General features: G+C 35.8%; 1 pseudogene; it reads left to right on the top strand.

Moving 5' to 3' along the window:
* The first annotated feature begins 9,070 nt into the window (after window positions 1–9,070).
* Window positions 9,071–9,189, top strand: LOC120602625 (uncharacterized; annotated as a pseudogene).
* The last annotated feature ends 1,654 nt before the right edge of the window (window positions 9,190–10,843 follow it).

Below are 10,843 nucleotides of genomic sequence, written 5' to 3'. Positions count from 1 at the left end.
ATACTGTCCAATCTTACAAGTCAGAAAAGTTTAGACTCAGAGGTTTTGACTTGATCAAGTTCAGAGAGATATAAAAACTATTGCACAATAAATTTAAACTCTGAAATTTTATTTAGATGGACAATATAAATATAGATAACGTGATCATATTTTACTCTTTCTAGTGTCTTCACCAGCTTTTGAACACATTTTCTGGTTTATTTTTCATCTCTAATGTTGAAGTTGAATTTGTCCTCTAACACTTCTCAGAGCTAATTTCCGAAGAATAAAATGATGTGAGGTGAGTGATTTAATGAGGTCAATCACTTAATTTCTTGTGCTATTTTGAGGTAACTGGGCTAATAATGACTTTTTAAAAGTCTGTCCTTTATAAACTTCATATCCCCTTTTGTAGAACTATTATTGGTAATATACCAGTCACATTCGAAGTGAACATAAGTTCCTGAGTAGATGTATCCTGCCAAATCAAAGATAGTCTCATATTCCCTTTAAAAGACATTATTACACTTTTTAGATGTGATAATGCTTGAAAATAGTCACCCGATGGAGAGATATAAATAGATATATGTAGATAGATGATTAGATATAGATATAGATACGGATGCAGATATAGATATAGATAGATATAGCCCTTCATTATTACATGCAATTGATGTGGAATATAGCTCTAAAATATTTTATTTCCACTGTTTTTCAGATCTTTGGTTGATTTTGATCTCAACTTTTCTCAGTGTATATGCATACTTATTATTTCAAGTTGATAAAACCTGGCTTCTGAATTTCTTAACAAATAACTAAACAGATATAACCATTTACAGATACAATCATGTGAGAAAAAAAAAATTCCAAAGACTTACAGTAGTAATAAATGATTTTTAGTTACATGCATCTCACAAACAGCAATAATGTAAAATATAGAAATATGGTGAAGAACTGATTAACCACTTTTCAACTTACATTTTGACATGTAAATAAATACATATCTGGTTTTAATGTATATTTATTCTGCAGATTTTTAAACGTGAGAAATTTGAACATATATGTGACTTTGAAATACTAAAACGGATCTAAATTCCAATCCTAATTTTACCATCCTGGCTAAGTCACTTACAGTTTAGCCTCAGTTTCTTCATTTATAAAAATGGTAGCCAACAAGTCCACCCAGAAGGTTGATGCGAAGATTAAATATAATAATAGGTTGCAAATTTCCTAACATTAAAACATGAAAAACAATAGATATCTTTCATTTTCTTTCTTATTATATCTTTGCTTGTATATTTCCCTGGTAGAACCATATTTATTCTGCTTATATATATGAAATTTTAAATGCATGTAACAAAATTTTGGCTTCGTTCCAGTATAAATCTTGTAAGTACTCTGAACTCATTGCTCTAGTTTCAAGCACACAGGGTATCTTTTAGTTCATTATTGTTGTTTATGGCCCAGAGAAAAAATAAAAATTATTGATTTGCCATCTTTCTGAATTTGACCTCACTATATTCATGACCTTTTTCATATCTTTGTCTAAAAATGGAGTCTTTTTTCTTAACTTTAATTTTAGCCATACTATCCCACTCAGGCATTTGTTCTATATTTTTCAAAACTCAATATTCTATAGCATAACATCAAATGTTTTTTTCGGCAATTCATCTCACGTGAATATCGCAATATAAAACAGATCACAGGCATCCACTGCCTGGAAAACTAAGGTGTTTATATCTGACCTCATCCAGAAAACTCTACAAGTAAGTAGAAATCATGGTTCTCCCTGACAGTTACTATTTTATCACCCAGTAACTAAAATCCTTCTTTGAAAATCTTACCTGGAGTTCATACTGTTAGAACAAGTAATAACAAATGACACTCCATCTGGAACAAGGTTTTCAAGGAATTGGAGATCTGTGAGGAATATTACCTTCTCTGAGGCCCACAGATCTACTGTACTGTGTCACTTTTCCGGTTTCCTGGAAATGAAAGTAATCCAACCACAACATGGAACAGTAACCTAATTCTACTTATACTGAAGTACTTGCTCAATATTAATTGATTAATTTCCACAATCTAATTCCATATTTTTCAAATTACATGTTGAAATCAGTGTGTTATAAACAGCATTTTAAAAATTAAAGGAGAAAAGAACAATATGAAATGGAATGAAACAAAAACTGAAATAGAAAATATCAGAAGATATCACATTCAACAAAACAAATACTAAAATATTATTTTGTAAACTTTTTGTTTTATTTATATGTGTGCATGCATGCATATGTGCATATGCCTGGCTGGTGATGTAAGAGGTATTTCTTAATTTGGATCATAGTAAAAAAATTCTTTGAAAGTCACTGAACTGGTGTAATGGACACATAGATCAGAATCCCAGATGTCACTTCAAGGAAGGGCTTGTTGCCCAGCTGCTGAAAGTGCTGTCATCAAACACCTTCAGCTATCAGCCCCTTCAGGGATTATTTGTGCTGCAGAGAGCCACCTCATTCCTCAGTTAGGGTCTCACCCTTCCTAGATGTCCCACATACAACAGCTGACATGGAAAAAAAGACAGGCTATTTTGTTCAAAACTGAGACAACTCTGACAGGCCATTTGAATTTCACAGCTCCCCATAGGGGTCAATTGATACTGTTGTTCAGATCTGCAGAGCAGTTCACTCTCTCCCTCTGCCCAGTCCCGTTTCATTCCTTTCTCTTCTACAGATGTTAATCCCATGGCATTTCCTTATAAACACCCTATACACTAAACTTCCTTATAAACACCCTATACACTAAACTTCGCTTCAGCATCTGCTACCCAGAGAAACCAACCTGGGACATCTAGTTGATGAAGTAACAAGTTTTATGGGTCAAGCGAGCTAAAAAGGCCAAATATAATAAGCAAGCATCTTCACATAAAGTATAGTGCTTGATTTTTCAATGGAACTGCAAATTCAAAGGCTTACACTATGACCATTAAAGAGGACCCAAACCCTAAAGTTGCCTTTTGGGATATTGATTTTAAACTGGTTATTAAGAAACAAAAAAATCAGAAAGAACCTTTAACTATTCTCCTTTTCTGCCGAAGAGATGGGAAAGGTCTACTCCAGGAAGGAAATCTTAGGATGTTCGCTTTAGCCAAATTTGAAGTGAGTATGGTGGATGGGAGGACTTCAGGCTGGGAGCCTGGTAACTAGATCATCCCCTGAGTCCCATCGAAGCCAGAATATGCCTGTCATGTGTGTTCTGCTCTTCCTCAATTACATGTAAATCGCCCATTCTCACTTTCAAAATCTCAGACCCCTACCAACCTTTCTCCTTTGTCCAAAATGACATATATACTCAATTTTACTTTACTGTCTTTAGAAATTTCCACACTTATGTGAATTCCTAATGCACATGTATTAAAATTTTATTTTCTCCCGTTAATCTGTCTCTTCATTTATTAGCCCAGTTAGAATAATTTAGAAAGTGCAAGGAAACGTATTATTTTAGTCCCCACACCATATTCTACCCTACAGGCTACTGATGGATTTGATCAAAACGAACACTCCCACTTCTTAACAATGGTTAGTGGTTATTTTTTTTCCTTAATTTGCCCAGCTGACCTATCTCAAAAGAAATATTCTGAAGTAGCAGTAAATAGTGCTTCTTCAGCCAGTAAAATGGTATTCATCCCATTTTAGCATCTCTTTGGCTATTCTGGTTATCCTTTGTCTTACAAATATGCTCACATCAATGCAGCTGAGAAACAGTGACATCATTAATACCTTGAACTTGGGTGGGTGGGGAGGGAGGGGGAGATGGGGATGGAGGATATTAATAGTGAACCATGCTAGTTATGTGTGTTAACTACTATTCAAGGGGAAATTTTGAAAAAGCTGTTCCGTAACAGGGCTGTGTTTTCTGGGGCAAACAAGTAATTCTCACAGCAGGTGAAATATTCTCGCAGTAGGTTAGTTTGTTTTCTAGAATATAAATATTGGCAACATAACCTGACTCAATCATTCTAACTAATTTGGTCAGATCAGTAAAAAAAGAAAAGAATTCATTGATTTTGGTTCTTTTATTTATTTATTTTTAAATTAAAATGTGTGTGTGTGTGTGTGTTCGACAGTTATCCTGCCTTCACACAAGATATTTCTAACATCTTGACCCAACTCTGAGACCTCATTTATTTTCTTCCTCAAGTATATTCCAAATTCGTGTCTTCTAGATAGAAACCAATGGTGGAAGGCAGGTCAAATGCAGGGGAGAAACTTTTTATAACAAAAAATGGAGAAAGTAAAAAAATTTTAAGTAGAAAAATCCTCAAATAAGGATATTAGCAAAGTGCATGTGAACTTGGTAAAAATATTCATTTAGCTCATAAATATAATTGTTGTATAAATTCCAGCAATATTTAGCATGTTCGCATTTCTTTCTTTTTTTATTATTATTTTTAAGAATTTTTCATAATAGGATATTTGAGCCAAACTGACAACATATGCCAGGGAGCAAGATCTCAAATGCTCCCTGCATGCTCGTATTTCTTTCCATTTTATCTCCAGGGAAAAATGATGGTCATTTACTGCAGCCTTTTCTTTTTTTCTTTAAGTAGAGTTAGATAAACAGGCTGATAAATAGCGGTGAACCTATTGTACTTTCGAAGGGAACCAAAATGTTGCCATCCTTAGGCTGCCTTTTCGGGAGATTGATTTTAAGCCGCTTATTAAGAAAGAAGACTCAGAAAGACCCTTTGACCCTTCTTGCCTTTCCTGCCCAAGAGATTCAGACAGGAAACCTTCCTTAGGGAGGGAGCCTGGGTCTGATCACCCTAAGGACCTTCACCCTGGCATCAGCCAGGAAGACGCCAAGCCTGTTAGCTAGACACCCCCCGTGTCCCATTGTCTCCAGGCTGCCTAGCAAGAATTTGCCTGCCACGTGTGTTCCACTCTTTGTCAACAACCTGTAAATCGCCCATTCTCACTTCTAAACTCTAATACTCTGCCCACCTTGTCTCCTTTGTTAAAAAATGTCTTAAATAGCCAATGTCACCTCACTGTCTTTGAAATTTTCATGTTTATGTGAATTCCCCATGCACAAGTGTTAAAAATTTGATTTTCTCCTGTTAACGTCTCTGTTAATTTGATTATTACCTGAGCTAGAAGAATTTAGGAGGTGAGAAAGAAAGTATTAAATTCTTTTTAGTCCCTACACTTTGAATAAAATGAGGTTTATTGTCTTCCATCCTTAGAGTACACTCAGAGAGGAGATGGAACATCATGCAGGTTTGGATGGGGGTAATGGAGGACTAAGCTGACCTCAGCTCCCAGCCACGGTATGAATGAATGAGAGGAAACAGCTGCAGCCTAAGGTCTCCCAATAACATGATGCAGGGATTCCGTGTGACTTGGCGTTCCCAGTGTCTCCATGGTCCCCCAGATTGCTTTGTTTCTCATGCATTTTCTCTGCTGGGAATGTTCCCCTAGCTTTTCAGCCTCCCCCCAGATCTGTCACTCCATTTTGGGAGTGTACAACTGTGATTGCCTGAAGTGGTGACACCAACACAGGGCCCCATCTGCCTAAATAAAGCAGTTATCTACGAGAAAATGACTGAAGAAGTCCAGAAACAGACTGGCGGTTGAAGGAAGGTCCTCCAAAGATTCACTTGCAAATAAAGCTGTAGACTCACCTCTAGGAGGAGAGTTCTCATTGGAAACCCAGGTCTGCATCCCTGAACTCATTGAGAATGAGAAAGAAATGGATAGTTTTAGCATGATTGGACTGAAGCCATATTCATACCCGCCACCTGACTCTGTCATAGAAAAATCACATTGTTCCAGGTGAAGGACAATGAGTGATCTCCATTCTCTTCTATGTCTGATGTCTAGGCCGGACATACAACTTCAGGCTTTTATCAAAGAGATTTTTCTTTTACGGGACCTTTCTGTTCACTGGAAGACTTGGATTCAACAAAGCAACCAAGAAGATTGAACATAATCTATGTCTGCAGCTAGATACCTACACTAAGAATGAGATACAGCGTTTTCACAGGGTCCTTCAGCTACTCTGATAGCAATTAAGTGAGTTTCAGGGGGTAGCAGACTATTGTTGCTACTTCTTTCAAAGTACAAATTTCAAGTCACTCTACATGCCAAGAGGGAAATTTCTAGGACCCTCTTAGGTGGCATACCTGTAAGTACTCAAAAAAACAGAAAATACAAAAAGAATAAGATCTAAGTAAACAACAAATAATTCAGTCATATTAATCATCCTATCTGAAATAAGTTATGATATCGTGTCAGTACATGGTTAGACAGGCACACATTGGCAGCTATGAAACGCAGCTTTATAGACTCAGACAAACATAAATAACAAAATATTTTCTGCCATGATTTAATCTTGAGACAGTTTGGCACTGATACTGGTGTGAACTTATCATTCTGAATTTGGTCACATCTATGCTCTTTTTACATAATATCTAGATTCCATCCCTCGGAGTCTTTCGGTGTTTTTCTTTGAGTGGTTTCCAAACAGTATAAATCAACCATCCTTTCCAAAAGAGCTTAATCCTCCTCTAATTATATGACCTGACTATGAACTGTGAAAGTAAATGATGTTAATTAGTAGGACAGACTTCAAATAAAGGGGGGAGAAGAAAAGCCTTTTTTTCTTTCATCCTTTCATCCCCCAATAGTCACTCTCATGCGAATACTTTAGTTTGTCTCTCAAAAAGGATTTTCAAAGTATGTGATTTCTCACTTTTCCACTTCTCTAAACAAAAAGCATCATCGAGGCTGGACCATTTCCATTTTCTCTATTGCTAAAAATAAAAAAGTAAACTATCTCTTACATGAAACTAATAATAAAATTTAGTTTAAAAAAAGTAAACCATCTCAGTAATATTAGGATGGTTACTTTACATAATAGAATAATATTATTTAGCTCAAGAAAAATATGATGAAAGGGTATATTTGTTTTCTATTAATACAAAAAAAATTACCCCAAATCTTAACAACTCAAAACAATAAGTATTTGTTACCTCACATGTTTCCTGAGAGTCAGGATGGAAGTGACATACCTGAATGGGTCTGGCTCAGGGTTTCTCAGGAGTTTGCAGTCAAGGCCTAGAACTAGGCTTCAGTCATCTTGAGGATCCATTGGAGCTGCAGGATACATTTTCCAGGTAGCTCATTCATATGGCCACTGGCAGGAGGCCTCAGCTCCTTACCACTTGGACCTCTCCATAGGGCTGTCTGATTGTCCTCATGACATAGAAGCTAATTTTCCCTCGAGAGAGAGAGCACAGGAGTGGGCAATGCCTTCACGACCTAGTCATGAAAGTCAGATGCCATCATTTGTGCAACATTCATTTGTTAGAAAAAAGTTAGCCCGACCTACACTCTGGAAAGGACTCTTGGACATATTTTAAAACTGCCACAGAGGGGAAGCCTATGGGAAGATCACCTATCTCATACACAATATCTGGTATCACCATGCAAAAAATAATCACTCTTCAAAAAAAGTAGATGAATTATTTGCCATAAAGAAGAAGGAAATCCTGCCATGCAACAATATGGATGAACTTTGAGGAAATTATGTTAAGTGAATGAACCAGCCACAGGAGGACCATTACTGCATGAATCTACTTATATTAGAAGTATAAGCAAAATTATCAAAATGACAGCAGCAGAAAGTGGAATGGTGATTGCCAGGGGCTTGGGAGAGAGGGACATGGGTAATTCAAAGAACATAAAGTTTCAGTTATGCCAGATGAATAAGTTCTAGAACTCTTCTATACAACACTGTGCTTAGACTTGACGATACTTCATGGTATACCTAAAATTATACAATGAATATAAGTCTGTTAAGTATAGACCTCATGGTATATATTCTTACCATAATATAATTAATTTATTTAGAAAGGAAAAGTGTATGATTCGCAATAAAAAGTTACTCTAGGTGGCTTCCCTACAGTTAAATACAGCTATAGGTAACTTGTTATATATGCTAGCACTTCCGGATGATTAAATTTTTGAAAACTTTTAACTAAAGTTATTAACTTACTAATTACGAACTTAGTAGGAAAATTTTCTAATGGAAATTGTATCATTCCGTCATTTTTACAATACAAATGTGTTAGTTTCCCATTGCTGCTATAACGAATTACTACAAAATTAATGGCTTAAAATTACAATCATTATTTTACAGTCCCAAAAGTCAGAAGTATAAAATAGATCAACAGTGCTATGTTCTTTCTGGAGGGTCTAGGAGATGATCTATTTCCTTACTTTTTCTGGCTTCTAGGGGCAATCTACCTTCCTTGGCTTGTGATCCCTTCCTTCAACTTCATAGCATCTTCTCTCCTCTCTGACCTGTGATTGTACCAGGCCTGCCTAGAAAATCCAGGAAAATATCCTTATCTCAAGATCCTTAACTTAATCACATCTGCAAAGTTCACAGATTCCAAGGATTAGGTTCCTGGACAAGTGTGTGGGCCTGTTATTCTGTACACCACAATTACTGATTTTAGGAGGATGTCAAGGTACAATTAAACTGTGGAAAACACCCTGACAGACTTAGTTAATGCCATTGGTCAAGTTAATTTGACAAATCTGTTAACATGTATCTAGTGACCAAAATGATTGATTTTATGTACCAATATCACATTTGGCCTTCTTTTCCAAAATCAAGACTTAAGAGGCTGGCGAGTCACATTCGCTTTCAATACTTGTTATAGTTAACATCTTAGATAAACTAGAATTAAATCCTGAGCTGTTCGTAGGTAATACTCTCAAAACATCAGTTTCTTTCACCCGTGGCTTCAATCTCATGCCCTTAGCGCAACCACCCACAAATGATGAAGAAATACAAACTGCATTGGGAAATGTTCATTTTGAAATATATAAAATTTGCCAAAGAAACGCTCAACAAGTTTTTTTGAACTTGGGAAACAGCTTTCCATACACATAGAATCGCAGAATTTATAGAGTGTGATGGGGATCTGGGAAATCTGAAAATAATATAGTTCTCCACCCTTCATGCGCACCCCACACCATCATCATTTTATATATAACGATTTGAAGGATCAAAGAGTTTAATATGAGTCTATAGCTATGCCACCGTGAACGTTCCCAATCTTGTCTGACCTTGGAAGCTAAGCAGGGTCGGGCCTGGTTAATACTTGGATGAGAGACCACCAAGGAATACCAGGTGCTATAGGTGTTAAAAAAAAAAAAAGTTTAATATGCTCTTAATCTCTTAATAAGGCTAAATAAATGATAGAGCTAAAAATACTCCTGACCCAGTGTATTTTCACTTTATCACATACCCATCATATATCCAGATTTATTCCTTGGTTTTTTTTTTTTTTTTTTTTTTTTTTTTTATGTGATGTAATGTTTGTGAAGGCTATGCACAGCATGGGGCAATGGTAGGAATGGCTGCCACAACTGCCACATATCAAGAACTTAACAAGTGCTGGTTTCTATAATAGACACCTTTAAATATACTATCTATCAATATATTTTTTTCAAAAAGGTAGAAAGCCTTACTCCTGCTTCTAAAATAAAAAATGAGATAACAGATTTTTAGAAAGGTAAATAAACCTGACCGAAGCAAGAATTTTGGGATGTGGCCTATATCTTTCCTTCTAACAACAAAGCTCATGAATAAATTCTCACTATATTTCTGAAGAAAAAAATCAAGAAATATGTAAGTTGAATAAGCAATTTCAAAGTGTCTGTGATATAACATTATGAGAAGAAATTCCTACCAATTTCATGCATTAAAAATTACAAAACCACATAGTATTGATAGATTCATTTGTTCATGCAACACTCATTGAGTGTTAATAATTATGTACGAGGTGCTATCTATATAAAATGTGAAAAAGTTAAATTAGTTGCCACTCTTATTTAATAAATAAATCATAAAATTTCAGGGAAAAGTATATATTTCAGCAGGGTAGAAGGGGAACAGAAAATTTTAGAGAAAAAAACCTCTAAATAAGGTGACATTTGAGAAGCAAAACAAAACAAACAAACAGAAAAACATCTGAATGATGTGAAGGAGATAAACATGAAAAGCCTTTGAAAAAGAGTGTGCCAAGCACTGGGGAAAGCGCTGTAAAGATCCAGATACAGGCAACTTTGACCCGCTGAAGGCAGCAAGAAAACCAATGAGAGCTGAAGTCAAGTGGGCCAGGGTAGGACATTAGGCAAGGGCTTGTCCGCTTATGATCTTGTAGGTCATTAAATATACTTTGACTTTTACCCTGAATATGATGAGAAGTCTTTGGAAAGTATTGAGAAAGAGACTAAAATGACTAGATTTAAATTATAAACAGAATCTACTATATGAAGAACACGTTACAGGTGGGCAAATACAGAAGTAGGGTGACCAACCAGGTAGATTCTGCCATAGTGTCTAGGGGGAGTTGGTAATAGTGGGAGGTGGGAGGTATAAAAAGTGGTTCAGTTAAAACATAGATTAAATGTAGAGCCAAAGAACTAGCTGGTGGATCGGATTGGAAAGAAAAAAACTTAAAAATGATTCCTAGCTTTTTGCCTAAGCACACAGATAAATATAAACACCATATACTGAAGTGAGGAAGAAATGGGAGGAGCAAATTCTGAGGTGAGAAGGTAAAGTTCAAGAGTCCTATTTTACATATGTTAATTTAAGATGCCAATTAGATGCCAAAATATAAATAAGGAGTAAATGAATATACATAGGAATCTTGGACTCAAAACAAAAGGTCAGGGAAGGAGATCAGAACATGAGTTTCATCAGCATTAAAAGGCATTTAAAGCCATGAGATTGGATGAGCCTGCATAGGAAGTACATTTAAGGAAGAGAAAAATACTCCAATATTTAG

Source organism: Pteropus medius, unplaced genomic scaffold, assembly GCF_902729225.1.
Source record: "Pteropus medius unplaced genomic scaffold, Ma_sr-lr_union100, whole genome shotgun sequence".
NCBI lineage: Eukaryota > Metazoa > Chordata > Mammalia > Chiroptera > Pteropodidae > Pteropus > Pteropus medius.
The sequence above is the reverse complement of the archived record's forward strand: the minus strand, read 5'-3'. Positions and strand labels throughout refer to the sequence as shown.